Genomic DNA, 18,300 nt, shown 5'->3' on the forward strand with positions numbered 1-18,300 from the left:
TGCTCATAATGCACGGCCTGTGGCGTAGTGGTTACACAACAATAACATCACTGTAATGGACTGGCCTGCACAGAGTCCTGACCTGAATCCTATAGAACACCTTTGGGATGTTTTGGAACGCTGACTTCGTGCCAGGCCTCAGCGACCGACATCGATACCTCTCCTCATCTCCGTGAAGAAAAGGCTGCCATTCCCCAAGAAACCTTCCAGCACCTGATTGAAGGTATGCCTGCGAGAGTGGAAGCTGTCATCAAGGCTAAGGGTGGGCCAACACTATATTGGATTCCAGCATTTCCGATGGAGGGCGTTACGAACTTGTAAGTCATTTTCAGCCAAGTGTCCAGATACTTTTGATCACATAGTGTATGTGCATAAATAAGCCAATGCTGTAATTAACCTAATCATTTCCTCACTAGTCTACGGGAACGACGTTTTAGGGGGAGGAGGGGGAGGTTGGAGAATATTCCTAGAGTCATGATTTACAGCTGATTCTTGAAATTTTCTTAGTAGACTTCTTGCAGACAGTTTCTGTCTGTCTTCAAGAGTCTTGCTGATCTTCTCCGTACATGGTCAATATATGCTGATAGTCCTATTTGGTACAGGTCCAATACACTTGAGCAATATCCTAGGATGGAGCCCACGAGTAATTTGTAAGCAATCTCCTTTGTAGACTCATTGCACTTTCGTAGTATTCTACCAATAAACCGAAGTCCTCTACCTGCTTTACACACGACAGAACATATGTGATCTTTCCGCTTCATGCACCAACTAAACTTTACAGACAAGTATTTGTGTGAGACTACAAATTCCAACTGTCACTCACTGATGTTATATTCATAGGATACAATGGGTTTTCGTTTTGTGAACTGAACAAATTTACGTTCTTCAACATTTAAAGCAAGTTGAGAGTCATTGTACAACTTTGAAATCTCATCAAGGTCTGATTGAATATTTGTACAGCTTCTTTCGAACTGTACTTAGTTGTAGATAAGTGCATCACCTGCAAAAAGTCTGAGGATACTATTAATAATGTCCGCAGGGTCATTAATATACAACATGAACAGAAATGGATCCAATACACTTCCTGAAGTCACTTCAATATCTGTCGATGATTTTCCATCCGAGATATCATGCTGAGACCTCCCTACCAAGAAATGTTCAATCCAGTCACATATTTCTTTTCAACCCCCATACATATAACTTTTGATAATAAGTGTAGGTGTGGTACTGAGTCAAATGCTTTTCAGAAATCGAGAACTACTGCATCTGTCTGACTACCTTGACCTAGGGCTGACAGGATGTCATTTCAGGGAAGTGCGATTTTTGTTTCACATGACCTATGATTTCGAAATTCATGCTGGTTGGCATGGAAGTGGTCGTTCTGTTCGAGATACCTCATTATGTTTGAGCTCATAATATGTTCTAAGATTCAACAACAAATAGATGTCAAGAATATTGCACGGTAGTTTTGTGGATCTCTTCTACTGTCCTTGTTGCACAAGGGTGACTTGTGTTTTCTTCCAGATACTGGCCACCGTTTCTTTCGAGAGATCTACGGTAGATTATAGCTAAGAGAGGGGCTAACTCTGTCGTAAACTGGGTATAAAATATAATAGGAATTCCGTCTGGCCCTGGAGCTTTGTTCGAGTTTGACTATTTCAGCTGTTTCTCAACGCCACTGACACTCATATCTATTTTACTGATCTTTACAGTCATACGAGGTTTAAACTGGGACAGTACTCCTGGGTTTTCCTTTTTAAAGGAACATTTGAAAACAGAGTTAAGCATCCCTACTTTTGCTTTGCTACTCTCAGTTTCAGTTCCTGCCTTGTCCATGTGTGACTGGACGCTAACTTTGGTGCCACTAATAGCATTTACATACGAACAGAATTTCTTTAGGTACTGTCAAATATCTTTCGAAAATATTCTGCTACAGCAGTCACTGAAGGCTTCATGGATTGCTCTCTTGACTGCCAAACACGTTTCATTCAGTATCTCTCTATCTATAGCCCTATGTTTTGTTTTATACCTTTTATGCAGCAATCTCTGATTCTTTAAAAGTTTCTTTACAATGACTGTATACGATGGAGGCTCTCTTCCATTACGAACTGTTCTACTGAGTACATATCTATCCAGTGCATTATCAGCTCCTGTACTGAGCTAAAAGTTTCAAGTTGATAAGACACTACTGCGTCTCTGTCTCGTTTGCTGAATATATGAATTTTCCTGTTTGTTGTAGCTACCCTTTGTATTTTGGTATCCATTTTTGTTATAACTGCCTATGGCCACTGATACGAAGGGATACCAGTAGCGTTCACTTTGCAACCTCACATTTCGGAACGTAAATATGGAGCTACTACTAAAACACCTGCACCAGAAAGGTTAATCACGCGAAAGACTACTTATTAAGGCAGCAATGATCTTTGCTAGTCGGTCAGGGTGACCGAGCGGTTCTAGGCGCTACAGTCTGGAACCGCGCGACCGCTACGGTCGCAGGTTCGAATCCTGCCTCGGGCATGGATGTGTGTGATGTCCTTAGGATAGTTAGGTTTAAGTAGTTCTAAGTTCTAGGGGACTGATGACCTCAGAAGTTAAGTCCCATAGTGCTCAGAGCCATTTGAACCATTTTTTTTTTCTATCTTTGCTAGAAGAGGAAAGTACGAAGGGATAGGGCCAGATAACAGGAATGTTATTACAGCTTTCATGGCGACGTACAGACAATACAATTTGTGTTGCAGAAACAACAATAGTTCCTTAACAAAATGCCAGGAAGAAATCGTGGTGACTGAGTGATATGCGGCTGTACATAAGTGCGTACTCCTACAACATGGCAGTGACACTGTCGATACGCACTGTTCAAGAACAGCGAAGATTCATCGTTATTTGTGATCAGAGGTCCTGAAGATTCCGAATGAATAAATTTGTTTATGTTGAAGAAAAATCTATGAATTCGTGAAAAGACGTGATGTCAGCAACGAACAACGTGGTGGAAGAGCAATGTATACGCGAACTGAGACAACGACACAGCAGATTGCGACAGTAGGTGCATTATTTTGTTATGGATTTACCGTGAGTCACGGATCTGTTCACAATACGATCCAGGATTATCCTGTCTATGGGGAAGTGCGTAATCAATGGTTACCAAGGTGGCTGCCCTATTATGGCAGATGTACGCTGCAGACATTGTCTCACAAGCACCGGGACTGTTATGCGCGTGAAGGAGCCGCCGCTCTCGATCGAACTGTGACAGAAGTCACGAAATGGGTAAACCATTACGAACCAGATAGTAAGACATAAACGATGGACTGGAAGCACCCACCATCTCAGCTCGAGAAGTAATTGAGGACACCACTGTTCATGGCCAAGGTGTTGGTGTCGATCTTCCGGCACTCTGTACAGATGTGCCTCCAGCACCAGGGTCAAACTGGGACTAGCACACGCTGCAGTCGTATGCTACATTAGAAAACCGTCGTATGGCTAAAGTACCGGGGAGTATATGGACAGGTGAATCAAACGGCTTGCAAATCATGGTGGCATGCTGAAACTAAGGCAATAACCACCTCCAAAAATATATATGTAAAAATCCTTAATTATAAAAGTTTCTTACGTAATTAATGGACCTTGGAAAAAAGAAACTGAAACAAAGTCGAGCGCAATAACAAGAAGATGTTGCTGCTTGCAATCAAACATTAATAAATTTTATTTTCGTAATATTTAGTGGGATGCACTACGTGCGCCGAAATAAAGAATAAGGCAGACAGAAGAGGAGAATCGCGTAACTGGTGCAAACCAACCACAAGGTTGAACACGAAAGAGAGAGAAGTTAAATGAATACGGTACTTGATAAATCCACGAGGGTGAACTATCAGAGTAAATGAAGTAGCAGTTAGAAGACAAAACATGCCGTATTAGTGGAATCCGTTTCAATGAGCTATGAAATTTCACGGCTCACTTCTCTGAAGTGAACATGTTTATACTTAAAGTTCTCAACAAATAAGATAATGAAGATATCTGTCTAATTTGCTCAGATAAAATCACCTTAGCGGTTTAGACACTAGCATCTGCGAGGACAGACTTACCCTAGAAAAGAGAAAGAACCTCCGAAATGTGCAGTGGGAGCTCTTTTTATGGAGCGCAAGCGCCTCCAGAACATTTCCGAATGATGCGTTGCCAGTTATAGAGGGAGTTGGCCTCGTAGGTAACGTTATAAGGCAACAAACTGCAGGATGAGAAAACAAATGTGTGATGAGCTAGAGTATTTAATGGAAGAACATGCTTTTGATCAAGCACATATCAGGACTATGATCGCCAATACCTGGCGTACGTGGTGGGATGACTGCGAAACAGGTGGGCGAAAGTACAGTGTATATTCTCCTCGGTGGTTGCGGACCTTATGCTGAATATATACGTGAAATAAGTGAAAGGTCGTCACAGGAGTATGACTGTTTTGTCGTGTTACAAACGTCTGAAGACCTAATAGCTGAAAGCCCTAACTTTGTGCCTGTAGCACGCCGGTATGGAAGGGAGTTGTTACTCAATTCATTACACGACTTTGTTAGGAAGTTGGTATAATTAGCGTAACTAAATATTCTGACAAGTATAATATCGACAGAATATCTGATAGACCTCGCCGGATAACGACAGTACAGAAGTACAGGGTGATCCACAGGTACGAAACTACCCTATTAAAACAAAATCGTCGCGTGGGGTAGCCGAGCGGTCTCGGGCGCCTTCACGGTTGACGCGGCTCCCCCCGACGGAGGTGCGAGTCCTCCCTCGGGCATGGGTGTGTGTGTTGTCCTTAGAGTAAATTAGTTTAAGTTAGGTTAAGTAGTGTGTAGGCTTAGGGACCGATGACAGCAGTTTGGTCCCATAAGACCTTACCACAAATTTCCAAAACAAAATCAAAAGAATAAACAGAAATTTAAAGTCAAGTAATAAGGGATGGGAGAGGGAGGAAACCTCTGAGGCTGTATCATCAATATGATGGCTACTTTAGAAGCCACCATTCTGTATGCAACTCGTAATTTTGCATGGAAAGGGTGCTATGTGACATATCAGGCAGACAGAGAATTACGTGAGAGAAACATTGGTGTCTTTCATTTGGCGATAGCTTTATTCACTCTCGAACTCTATAGCATTTTGTTCAGAGCAAGGCAGCTGCTGGCGATACCATATAAAGCTTATAAGATGTGCTCGGACGTGTTGTCCAGCACGTTGTGAGGTGGGTGTTATCTACTGAAATGCAGGATAGAGCATCAACAATTGACTCCCTGAGGTGCGCAAGGTTTTCCATCTTCACTGCATACACAACTGCCTTCAAGCGTTCCCACAGATAGAAATTTATTGGACTAAAAATCCGGATTAGGAGGCGGCCACTCCACCAGACCTCTATGTGATCAAAAGTATCCGGACACCTGGCTGAAAATTACTTACAAGTTCGTGGCACCCTCAACCGGTAATGCTGGAATCCAATATGGTGTTGGCCCACCCATAGCCTTAATGACAGCTTCCACTCTCGCAGGCATAAGTTCAATCAGGTGCTGGAAGGTTTCTTGGAGAATGGTAGCCCATTCTTCACGGAGTGCTGCACTGAGGTGTCGATGTTGGTGGGTGAGACCTGGCACGAAGTCAGCCTTCCAAAACATCCCAAAGGTGTTCTATAGGATTCAGGACGGGACTCTGTGCAGGCCATTCCATTACAGTGATGTTATTGTCGTGTAACCACTACGCCACAGGCCGTGCATTATGAGCAGGTGCTCGATCGTGTTGAAAGATGCAATCGCCAATTGCTCTTCAATAGTTGGAAGCAAGAAGGTGCTTAAAACATCATTGTAGGCCTGTGCTGTGATAGAGCTACGCAAAGTAACAAGGGGTGCAAGCCCCCTCAATGAAATACACGACCACATCATAACACCACCGCCTCCGAATTTTACTGTTGGCACTACACACGCTGGCAGATGACGTTCACTGGACAATCGCCATACCCACAGCCCACCATCGGATCGCCACAATGTGTTGCGTGATTCGTCACTCCACACAACGTTTTTCCAATGTGCAATCGTCCAATGTTTACGCTCCCTACACCAAGCGAGGCGTCGTTTGGCATTTACTGGCGTGATGTGTGGCTTATGAGCAGCCGCTCGACCATGAAATCCGCGTTTTCTCACCTCCCACCTAGCAGTCATAGTACTTGCAGTGGAATTCCTGTGTTATGGTCTGGATAGATGTCTAAAGAGAGCAATGAGAGAAGCATTCAACGAATTCGAACATAAAACATTGGCAAACAATCTAAACAAGAACCCTAAAAAGTTTTGGTCATATGTAAAATCGGTAAGCGGATCTAAATAACCCTATTCAGTCACTCGTTGACCACGATGGCACCTAAACAGAGGACGACCGAAGAAAGGCAGAAATACTGAATTCAGTGTTCCGAAACTGTTTCACTGCGGAAAATCGTAACACGGTCCCTGACTTCAGCCATCGCACGGACGCCAAAATGGAAAATATTGAAATAAACGATATCGGAATTGAAAAACAACTGCTATCACTTAGTAGCGGAAAAGCATCCGGACCAGACGAGATACCCATAAGATTCTACAGTGATTATGCTAAAGAACTTGCCCCCTTTCTATCAGCAATTTATCGTAGATCGCTGGAAGAACGTAAAGTACCTAGCGACTGGAAGAAAGCGCAGGTCGTTCCCATTTTCAAGAAGGGTCATAAATCAGATGCGAATAATTATAGGCCTATTTCGCTTACGTCAATCTGTTGTAGAATAATGGAACATGTTTTGTGTTCTCGTATTATGACGTTCTTAGATAATACAAATCTCCTTCATCATAACCAACATGGATTCCGCAAACAGAGATCATGTGAAACTCAGCTCGCCCTATTTGCCCAAGAAATTCACAGTGCCGTAGACACTGGCGAGCAGATTGATGCCGTATTCCTGGACTTCAGGAAGGCATTTGATACGGTTCCGCACTTGCGTTTAGTGAAAAAAATACGAGCTTACGGAATATCGGACCAGGTTTGTGATTGGATTCAGGATTTCCTAGAAGAAAGAACACAACATGTCATTCTTAACGGTTCAAAATCTGCAGATGTAGAGGTAATTTCGGGAGTACCGCAAGGAAGCGTGATAGGACCTTTATTGTTTACAATATACATAAATGACTTAGTTGACAACATCGGTAGCTCCGTGAGGCTATTTGCAGATGACACGGTTGTCTACAAGAAAGTAGCAACATCAGAAGACTCGTACGTACTCCAGGAAGACCTGCAGAGGATTAATGCATGGTGCGACAGCTGGCAGCTTTCCCTAAACGTAGATAAATGTAATATAATGCGCATACATAGGGGCAGAAATCCATTCCAGTACGATTATGCCATAGGTGGTAAATCATTGGAAGCGGTAACGACCGTAAAATACTTAGGAGTTACTATCCGGAGCAATCTGAAGTGGAATGATCACATAAAACAAATAGTGGGAAAAGCAGGCGCCAGGTTGAGATTCATAGGAAGAATTCTAAGAAAATGTGACTCGTCGACGAAAGAAGTAGCTTACAAAACGCTTGTTCGTCCGATTCTTGAGTATTGCTCATCAGTATGGGACCCTTACCAGGTTGGATTAATAGAAGAGATAGACATGATCCAGCGAAAAGCAGCGCGATTCGTCATGGGGACATTTAGTCAGCGCGAGAGCGTTACGGAGATGCTGAACAAGCTCCAGTGGCGGACACTTCAAGAAAGGAGTTACGCAATACGGAGAGGTTTATTATCGAAATTACGAGAGAGCACATTCCGGGAAGAGATGGGCAACATATTACTACCGCCCACATATATCTCGCGTAATGATCACAACGAAAAGATCCGAGAAATTAGAGCAAATACGGAGACTTACAAGCAGTCGTTCTTCCCACGCACAATTCGTGAATGGAACAGGGAAGGGGGGATCAGATAGTGGTACAATAAGTACCCTCCGCCACACACCGTAAGGTGGCTCGCGGAGTATAGATGTAGATGTAGATGTAGATTCAACTCTTCAACTGTCGGCTCCCGCGCCCGGGTTCCCTGGTTCGATTCCCGGCGGGGTCAGGGATTTTCTGTGCCTCGTGATGACTGGGTGTTGTGTGGTGTCCTTAGGTTAGTTAGATTTAAGTACGAGGTGCATTCAAGTTATAAGGCCTCCGATTTTTTTTTCTAATTAACTACTCACCCGAAATCTATGAAACTGGCGTTACTTCTCGACGTAATCGCCCTGCAGACGTACACATTTTTCACAACGCTGACGCCATGATTCCATGGCAGCGGCGAAGGCTTCTTTAGGAGTCTGTTTTGACCACTGGAAAATCGCTGAGGCAATAGCAGCACGACTGGTGAATGTGCGGCCACGGAGAGTGTCTTTCATTGTTGGAAAAAGCCAAAAGTCACTAGGAGCCAGGTCAGGTGAGTAGGGAGCATGAGGAATCACCTCAAAGTTGTTATCACGAAGAAACTGTTGCGTAACGTTAGCTCGATGTGCGGGTGCGTTGTCTTGATGAAACAGCACACGCGCAGCCCTTCCCGGACGTTTTTGTTGCAGTGCAGGAAGGAATTTGTTCTTCAGAACATTTTCGTGGGATGCACCTGTTACCGTAGTGCCCTTTGGGACGCAATGGGTAAGGATTACGCCCTCGCTGTCCCAGAACATGGACACCATCATTTTTTCAGCACTGGCGGTTACCCGAATTTTTTTTGGTGGCGGTGAATCTGTGTGCTTCCATTGAGCTGACTGGCGCTTTGTTTCTGGATTGAAAAATGGCATCCACGTTTCATCCATTGTCAAAACCGACGAAAAGAAAGTCCCATTCATGCTGTCGTTGTGCGTCAACATTGCTTGGCAACATGCCACACGGGCAGCCATGTGGTCGTCCGTCAGCATTCGTGGCACCCACCTGGATGACACTTTTCGCATTTTCAGGTCGTCATGCAGGATTGTGTGCACAGAACCCACAGAAATGCCAACTCTGGAGGCGATCTGTTCAACAGTCATTCGGCGATCCCCCAAAACAATTCTCTCCACTTTCTCGATCATGTCGTCAGACCAGCTTGTGCGAGCCCGAGGTTGTTTCGGTTTGTTGTCACACGATGTTCTGCCTTCATTAAACTGTCGCACCCACGAACGCACTTTCGACACATCCATAACTCCATCACCACATGTCTCCTTCAACTGTCGATGAATTTCAATTGGTTTCACACCACGCAAATTCAGAAAGCGAATGATTGCACGCTGTTCAAGAAAGGAAAACGTTGCCATTTTAAGTATTTAAAACAGTTCTCATTCTCGCCGCTGGCGGTAAAATTCCATCTGCCATACGGTGCTGCCATCTCTGGGACGTACTGACAATGAACGCGGTCTCATTTTAAAACGATGCGCATGTTTCAATCTCTTTCCAGCCCGGGAAAAAAATCGGAGGCCTTAGAACTTGAATGCACCTCGTAGTTCTAAGTTCTATGGTACTGATGACCTCAGATGTTAAGTCCCATAGTGCTCAGAGCCGTTTGATTCAACTGTCGGTGGTCTCTGTCAGTCAACAGACAAGGTCGGCCTGTACGCTTTTGTGCTGTACGTATCCCTTCACGTTTCCACTTAACTTTCACATCGGAAGCAGTGTACCTAGGGATGTTTAGGAGTGTGAAAATCTCGCGTACAGACGTATAACACAAGTGACACCCAATCACCTGACCACTTTGGAAGTCCTTGAGTTCCGCGGAACGCCCCATTCTGCTCTCTCACGGTGTCTAATGACTACTGAAGTCGCTGATATGGAGTACCCGGCAGTAGGTGGCAGCACAATGCACCTAATATGAAAAACGTATGTTTCTGAGGGTGTCTGGATACTTTTGATCGAACAGTGTATCTATCCCCGAGGAAACTAGGTATTACCGTCCGTCCAGAAAATTCCGAGGCTGATATTATTCCTGGCGTATGAGCGATGTCAGTACAGTAATTACTGTAGCAACTTGAACTAACAATTTTAAACAACAGATTTACATTCGACCAGTCAGTTGTTAGTAGGCAGTGCTAAGTAGTGGATGTGCGGCCACAGTGTGTCAGTTCGGTCACAAATCGCAGTGGATCAACTTCACTCAATCTAGTGTTCAAGACATTCTCCAGAAGGTTTCTGAAGAAGAGAAACCAGTGTGCAAAATGCGTCCCACAAATTGTCTCCCAAACAAAAATAACGACGTGTGGACGCCTGCCGCGACTTGATCGAAATGCGATACATAGACCATTCGTTTCTCGAAGAAGTCGTGACAGGTGACGAATCTTAGTTTTATCAATATTCACCTAACAAAAACGAAAAAAAATCGAAATTCACATAATGAATCAGCGCTTTGACGACATAATCAATACCCAAATTAATGTGATGTGCGAGTTGAACATCCCAAAGAAGACTTTTCTGACAGTCCCGCATGGGTGTATGGATGTTATGTGCTCTGTATTCCGGTGAGGGGAAATTGTGTAGGACAAACGAAGCATTAGAACCACCATCGAAACTCTTCTAAATTTTTGCTATTTCAGTCCTTCTAACTGGCTGGTGTGATGGGGAATAGGTAGGGCCTAAAAGCTAGTCCATAATGAAATGGCACTATCAAGCTGAAAGGAAGTTGAAAGTGTCCCGTCTTCAGATAGAAGTGATGGCAGCACGTCGTCTGACAGCTGCACACAACGAGTTGTTGTTAGCATACTATGAATTAAGGAGGGCCTAACAATACAAGATCCCTATATTCGATACCAAACCATCACTTTCGATGCACCAACTACCTTCAGCGGATAAATCTAGAGAGGGTTGACATATGAGAAGTATGTGATCCTGTTTATTCACCTCTCGTTCACATAGGAATTGGCTGAATCGGTAAACAGTCCATCACAAGAGAAACGCTGCTTTTCGTCCAGCCTGCGTGTCGCCCATTCTGCAAATTGAACTCAACGATCAAGGTCGTCCTAGGTGAGATGTGACATTTGCATTTAGTAAGAGTGCCATTTATGTGTGGCAAAATTTTTCATTATTTATGTACGGCTGAAGCAAGTTTTCTACGAGATGCGGTGAAAAATGTGTCCTTACTGAACGATGCCAGAACAGTTGTAGGAGTTGCTTCATCCAAAGCCATTTTCCATCGTCCAGATTTCGGTTTACTTTTTTTTTGTTTTTTTTTTTGGGGGGGGGCGTAGCCAGTGTCAGGAATTTCTTGAGAAGTTTCAACAGCCAGTTCCCGAAATTCCTTGACCAGGGAAGACGAATGGAATATTCCAGAATTTGAAACACGAACAGCTGCTAGCATGAGTTTCTTAGAAGTAGATACATTAGGGGTTGCGAAGCAACTCAAATCGCTTGATACCGGCAAGTCTTCAGGTCCAGATTGTATACCGATTAGCTTCCTTTCAGATTACGCTGATACAATAGCTCCCTACTTAGCAATCATATACAACCGCTCGCTCACCGATAGATCTCTACCTACAGATTGGAAAATTGCGCAGGTCGCACCAGTGTTTAAGAAGGGTAGTAGGAGTAATCCATCGAACTACAGACCTACATCATTGACGTCAGTTTGCAGTAGGGTTTTGGAGAATATAACTGTATTCAAACATTATGAATCACCTCGAAGGGAACGATCTATTGATACGTAATCAGCATGGTTTCAGAAAACATCGTTCTCGTGCAACGCAGCTAGCTCTTTATTCGCACGAAGTAATGGCCGCTATCGACAGGGGATCTCAAGTTGATTCCGTATTGCTAGATTTCCGGAAAGCTTTTGACACCGTTCCTCACAAGCGACTTCTAATCAAGCTGCGGGCCTATGGGGTATCGTCTCAGTTGTGCGACTGGATTCGTGATTTCCTGTCAGGAAGGTCGCAGTTCGTAGTAATAGACGGCAAATCATCGAGTAAAACTGAATGATATCAGGTGTTCCCCAGGGTAGCGTTCTGGGACCTCTGCTGTTCCTGATCTATATAAATGACCTGGGTGACAATCTGAGCAGTTCCCTTAGGTTGTTCACAGATGATGCTGTAATTTACCGTCTATTAAGGTCATCCGAAGACCAATATCAGTTGCAAAACGATTTAGAAAAGATTGCTGTATGGTGTGGCAGGTGGCAGTTGACGCTAAATAACGAAAAGTGTGAGGTGATCCACATGAGTTCCAAAAGAAATCCGTTTGAATTCGATTACTCGATAAACAGCACAATTCTCAAGGCTGTCAATTCAACTAAGTACCTGGATGTTAAAATTACGAACAACTTCGGTTGGAAAGACCACATACATAATATTGTGGGGAAGGCGAGACAAAGGTTGCGTTTCATTGGCAGGACACTTAGAAGATGCAACAAGTCCACTAAAGAGACAGCTTACACTACACTCGTTCGTCCTCTGTTAGAATATTGCTGCGCGGTGTGGGATCCTTACCGGGTGGGATTGACGGAGGACATCGAAAGGGTGAAAAAAAGGGCAACTCGTTTTGTATTATCACGTAATAGGGGAGAGTTTGTGGCAGATATGATACGCGAGTTGGGATGGAAGTCATTAAAGCAAAGACGTTTTTCGTCGCGGCGAGATCTATTTACGAAATTTCAGTCACCAACTTTCTCTTCCGAATGCGAAAATATTTTGTTGAGCCCAACCTACATAGGTAGGAATGATCATCAAAATAAAATAAGAGAAATCAGAGCTCGAACAGAAAGGTTTAGGTGTTCGTTTTTCCCGCGCGCTGTTCGGGAGTGGAATGGTAGGGAGATAGTATGATTGTGGTTCGATGAACCCTCTGCCAAGCACTTAAATGTGAATTGCAGAGTAATGATGTAGATGTAGATGTACATTCGTTCATCAAAAAGTAAAAACCTTAAATAATAATGCTGTTTTTTTGTGATCTCTCCCAGGCTTTTGATTGTGTAGATCATTACACTCTATTAGAAAACTCAAGTTTTATGGAATTATGGATTTACATGCATTTGGTTTGAATTATACTTGACAAACGGAATGCAAAAGATTGTGTTGCATAATTCAGACAATGTTGGAAACGTAGAAAATTTTAGTGACTTGGGTAAAAATTGCAAAGGGAGTCCTACAGGGTTCAATTTTGGGTCCAGTCATACTCGTTATATATGTAAATGACCTTCCACTTAACATTCATCAACCAAAACTGGTACTTTTTGCAGATGATGCTAGTGTTATAATAAATCCCATTAGAGAAAAACCGACAGAAGACTTAGTAAATGATATTTTCCAAGGAATTATTAAGCGATTCTCTGAAAATGGACTTTCCCTACATTCAGTTCTGTGCAACAGACAGTTATACCAACAAATGATGTAGCAAATGACCAGGAGTCAGTAAGTAGGATGGATCGCTCCAAATTACTGGGTGTATATATTGATGAGAACTTGGACTGAAAGAAGCATATTACTGAGCTTGTCAAACAATTATGTTCAGCAGCTTTCGCTTTTCGTATAATTGCCAATCTTGGAAACAAACGTATAAACTTCCTTACATATTTTGCCTATTTCCACTCTGTAATAATGTCGCACGACTTAGAAAGTACTGACTGCACAAAAGCGGGCAGTGAGAATAATACGTGGTGTTCACCCAGGGGCGTCATGTAGGCGCCTCTTCAAGGAGCTAGGAATTTTAACTGCGCATTCACAATACATATTTTCGCTAAAGAAATTCGTCATAAATAATCCAATACATTGAGAAGAACAGTGATGTACATACCTAACAACACTAGAGGGAAAAATCACCTTTATTACCCATTGTTAAAGCTGTCTGTGGCTCAGAGCGGAGTTCAATATGCAGCAATAAAAATTTTTGACCAATTGCCCAATAACATAAAATACCCGACAGGGACTGAAGCAAGTTTTAAATCTAATTTAAAATCATTTCTCTTAGATAGCTCCTATTCTATTCGCGAATTGCTACTTCAAAACTAATAGCCAGTTAAAAAAAGAAAGAAAACCGTTTTAAGTGTAGTTGCGTGAGTAGTAATAAAATGACAGTGTTCATAAATCATTTTGATAAAAGGACCGTTCAAATGCTCTGTGGAACGTGTAACTAACTAACTAACCATCGCAGTCTGGGTAACGAATGGTCCGTCTGGATAGTGCAAGTTGAGATCCTCTGCGACAACACGGATGCTCCTCTCTCCTGATATCACGACGGTCTCATGGTGTTCGATTTGTGTTAACGTCATCAACTTTCAAGTCACCGGTAAAGAAGGAACATCAGTCATATCTCTAGAATGAATAAAGTTATGATTAAATGAAAGACACTGTTGTTTTTCTTGTGTCATTCTCCATCTGCTTCATATTGCACATGATCCCTTACCTATCTGAAAAATTACGAGTTAAATCTAGTATGGCGGCTCCAAAAAGGGCCGCTTTGTTGTAACATAGCTTCCCAGAATGAAAGACACTGTTGTTTTTCTTGTGTCATTCTCCATCTGCTTCATATTGCACATGATCCCTTACCTATCTGAAAAATTACGAGTTAAATCTAGTATGGCGGCTCCAAAAAGGGCTGCTTTGTTGTAACATAGCTTCCCAGATTTTCCCTCTCTCCTATCTCATACTACTTGATTTCAAATTTTTTTGTTTGTTCACCTGTTTTTGTTTTAGAAGGGTGGTTCCACAGCTGCAGACCATCCTGTTCTGAGCCTCGTTGAGAGGAAATATGTAATACACAGACAGCAGTTAAAAATAAATAATGTACCGTATTTTGTTAGAATATACCAAATTTTTGCAACTATTAATTGTGATTTTTTAATTTTTCACGACAGTATTTTGGTGTTTAAACTGTAAGTTATGTGTTGTAGGCTAAGGTATGCATCTCACTCGTGGTATGAGGAGAGCGGTCCCTGTGGAAGTTCGTCGTTACAGGTGAGCGAGCAACTGTAGATCGTCTCTCGAAGCAAATGACTCAGGGAGATGCGAGGCGTGTACCTAACCAACAGATAGCAGAACTATGTCATTTATCAGTCTGCTGCAGGGGACGAGTTCTATAAACATACGTGCTCTTATGCTTCATTGGCGATACCGGGTACAATTCGCAAAGCAATTTTGACGCTGGATTATCATTATCATGAACCATTCGACATCCTCTAAAACTCACTCTGACAACAAAAGTTAAGCACCCGAAAGACGTGGTCAGTGTAACATCGTAAACATATACACCAGGGTTGGGTTTGTAACTGATTAAGAGTCGCAGTTCTCTGTGGCTCGGAAAACGGCCACCAGGGCGCATTAGTGTTGAACGCGCTAAGTTTTGTTACCAGGTCTAGTAGGGTGCATAAAGGGTAAGAAAAGCATCAAATCTTGAGTGATCACTGCGAAGGACACGAAGATGCCGCATACTTGTGCGAGATAGCGTTACCAGAATCAGACAGAATTTCAAAGGGGCCTCATTGTGGATCTCCGTTGGGTGAGCTAGTCGAATCGTGGAACACCCAGATTTGTGGGACATTCAGATATGACAGTGGTCCCAGGTTGGACAGCATGCGAACCTGAGGGCAAGCATACTCGCAGTCAAGGTTCTGGTAGATCTTGTCTGATTACCTCAAAGTAGGATCGCCGTATTACGCACCAGGCAAATAGTAGCTCCTCAAAAATGGTTCAAATGGCTCTGAGCACTATGCGACTCAACTGCTGAGGTCATCAGTCGCCTAGAACTTAGAACTAATTAAACCTAACTAACCTAAGGACAGCACACAACACCCAGCCATCACGAGGCAGAGAAAATCCCTGACTCCGCCGGGAATCGAACCCGGGAACCCGGGCGTGGGAAGCGAGAACGCTGCCGCACGACCACGAGATGCGGGCAGTAGCTTCTCCATCAGTAACTGCCATCCTTGAACAAGTAATCGACTCTCTGCAACTTTCTGTGACATCCTGCAATATTGGTCGGATACTAGCAGCGGCCGGACAAGGGAATAGCCGTCCAATGTGTAGACTGCCGTTGACACCACAACACAAACGGCTGCGTCTGGAGTGGTGCCGTGACTGGGAAGCATGGACTTGCTTGGAGTCGCATTGTGTTCAGTAATGAATCGCGGTTCGGCATTATCCTGGATGAACATCGTCGGCGAGTACGGCGGCGACCTCAGGAGAGGTCCCATTCTTCCAGTGCTCTGGAGAGACACAGAGGTGTTGCTCCTGGCGTCACGGTGTGGGGAGCCGTCAGATATGACTTCAGATCACGGCTTGTAGTGATTAAGGAAACTCTGACGGCACAACAGTACGTCACAGACATTCTGCATCCTCGTGTGTTACCTCTCAAGCCACAGTATTGTAGTGCCATTTTTCAACAGAACAATGCTCGTCCACAGAAGGCACGCGTATCTATGAAATTTCTGAGTGATTTTGAGGTACTGCTGTGGCAAATATGGTTCCCAAATCTGCCACAGATAGATTGTGTGTTGGACCAACATGTGTCCTTGTATTAGTATGCAGGATATCAAGGGCCAGTTACAACAGTTGTGGGCCAGCTTGCCTCAAGAGGGAATAAAACGGCTTTATGACACCCTTTGGACGATATATAGTTTAGACAAGAAGAGAATAGAAGCTTTCGAAATGTGGTGCTACAGAACAATGTTGAAGATTAGATGGGTAGATCGCACAACTAATGAGGAGGAACGAATAGTATTGGGGAGAAGAGAAATTTGTGGCACAACTTGACTAGAAGAAGGGATCGGTTGGTAGGACATGTTTTGAGGCATCAAGGGATCACCAATTTAGTATTGGAGGCCAGCGTGGAGGTAAAAATCATAGAGGGAGACCAAGAGATGAAGACACTAACCAGGTTCAGGACGTAGGTTGCAGCAGGTACTGGGAGATGAAGAAGCTTGCACAGGACAGAGTAGCATGGAGAGCTGCATTAAAACAGTCTCTGGTCTGAAGACCACAATAACAACATGACACCCTTCCCAACCGAATCAGTGCGTGCTTCCAGGCCAAAGGGGGTGCAACGTCGTTAGTGGTAAGTGGGCTCACACCGCCAAGTTCTTTCTTACTTTGGCTCGATTTTATATTCACTGTAGTAATATCACATACCCTCTCAACCTGTCAAGTTTAATTTCGTTTCCTCCTCCCCTTCTGGGTGCTTCACTTTTGTTGTCAGGCAGTGTGTATAAGGCCTCCTACACACTTCTCCATGTCATCTGTATGCAGCCATGTGTTCGTGCATGTTTTCTAATGTGATCTACCCATCTTCTATTGGCGTCTACTCGTCTTTCCCTATATTTAGGAATTTAGCAAAGAACTGTCTTGGTCAACCAGCATCTGCTGTCATTTCGCCCAGTTACATGCCTCCCCTACCTCAACTTTACTTTCATCTCAGTCATTACTACACATTCCACTCCAGTTCGTTCCTTGATCAGTTTGTTTCTTTGTCTCTCCTACTACATTTAACTTTAGACGCTGAGCTTTTTTCAGTTTTTGTTCGTTTTTCGCATTAAAATTGGACATTTTAGGGTCATAAGTTAAAGTTGGTAACACACACAGATTATAAATTTTCCTTTAGGGACAAGTTGAAAACTTAGTCTTGAGAACCTACTGTAGTTTCGTTCACCAAAGGCACTCAAGGCATTTAGAATCTTCTTGCTTTTTTTTTTTTTTGTCGATCCAGTTTTTTTCTTCAACTGCCTCAAATACAAAAATTCATTATTGTTCATTTATATTACTTTCTTTTCGCTGTGTCACTTACCTACTGTTCTAGTTTTATTATAGTTGCTGCTGCTCAGTTCACTTTTAAATTTGCCATATAAAGTGTTGTTGCAGTTTATCTGCAATAGAGGCAAACAGCACAAAGTCATAACCTAAACTAAAGTATCACAGATATTTTATATTAAGACGTAATCCTCTTCGTTTTCCCAATCCATGGTTTAAAAAATCTTGTAAAATACTGATCTTTCGATCGATTCCTGCTTGTGCCACAGAAAGGAAGTGGGCTGTGGTGAATGCGATATTGTTACATCAGCAACATGTTATACAGATTGGTTTAAGACCTGCTAGTGCTGGCAGCGTCGTGATCTTGGTAATTTTTTCCTGGTGGAGCAAGAGGGACAAGGGGTTAAGTTCATCTTGATGTATTTACAAATGGACCTCTATCTCATTTGGAGAGGAATAGGGAAGAATGCTACGGTGGCCTGTTTCATTAAGGGTCTTGACATTCATATGATTTGAATTACGGTAACCACGGTAGAAAAAAGGTCAAGAGCACCACGTGGCAACTTGCACCAAACTCCTTCCGAATGAGAACTTTAGCC

Source organism: Schistocerca cancellata, chromosome 4 (genome assembly GCF_023864275.1).
Source record: "Schistocerca cancellata isolate TAMUIC-IGC-003103 chromosome 4, iqSchCanc2.1, whole genome shotgun sequence".
NCBI lineage: Eukaryota > Metazoa > Arthropoda > Insecta > Orthoptera > Acrididae > Schistocerca > Schistocerca cancellata.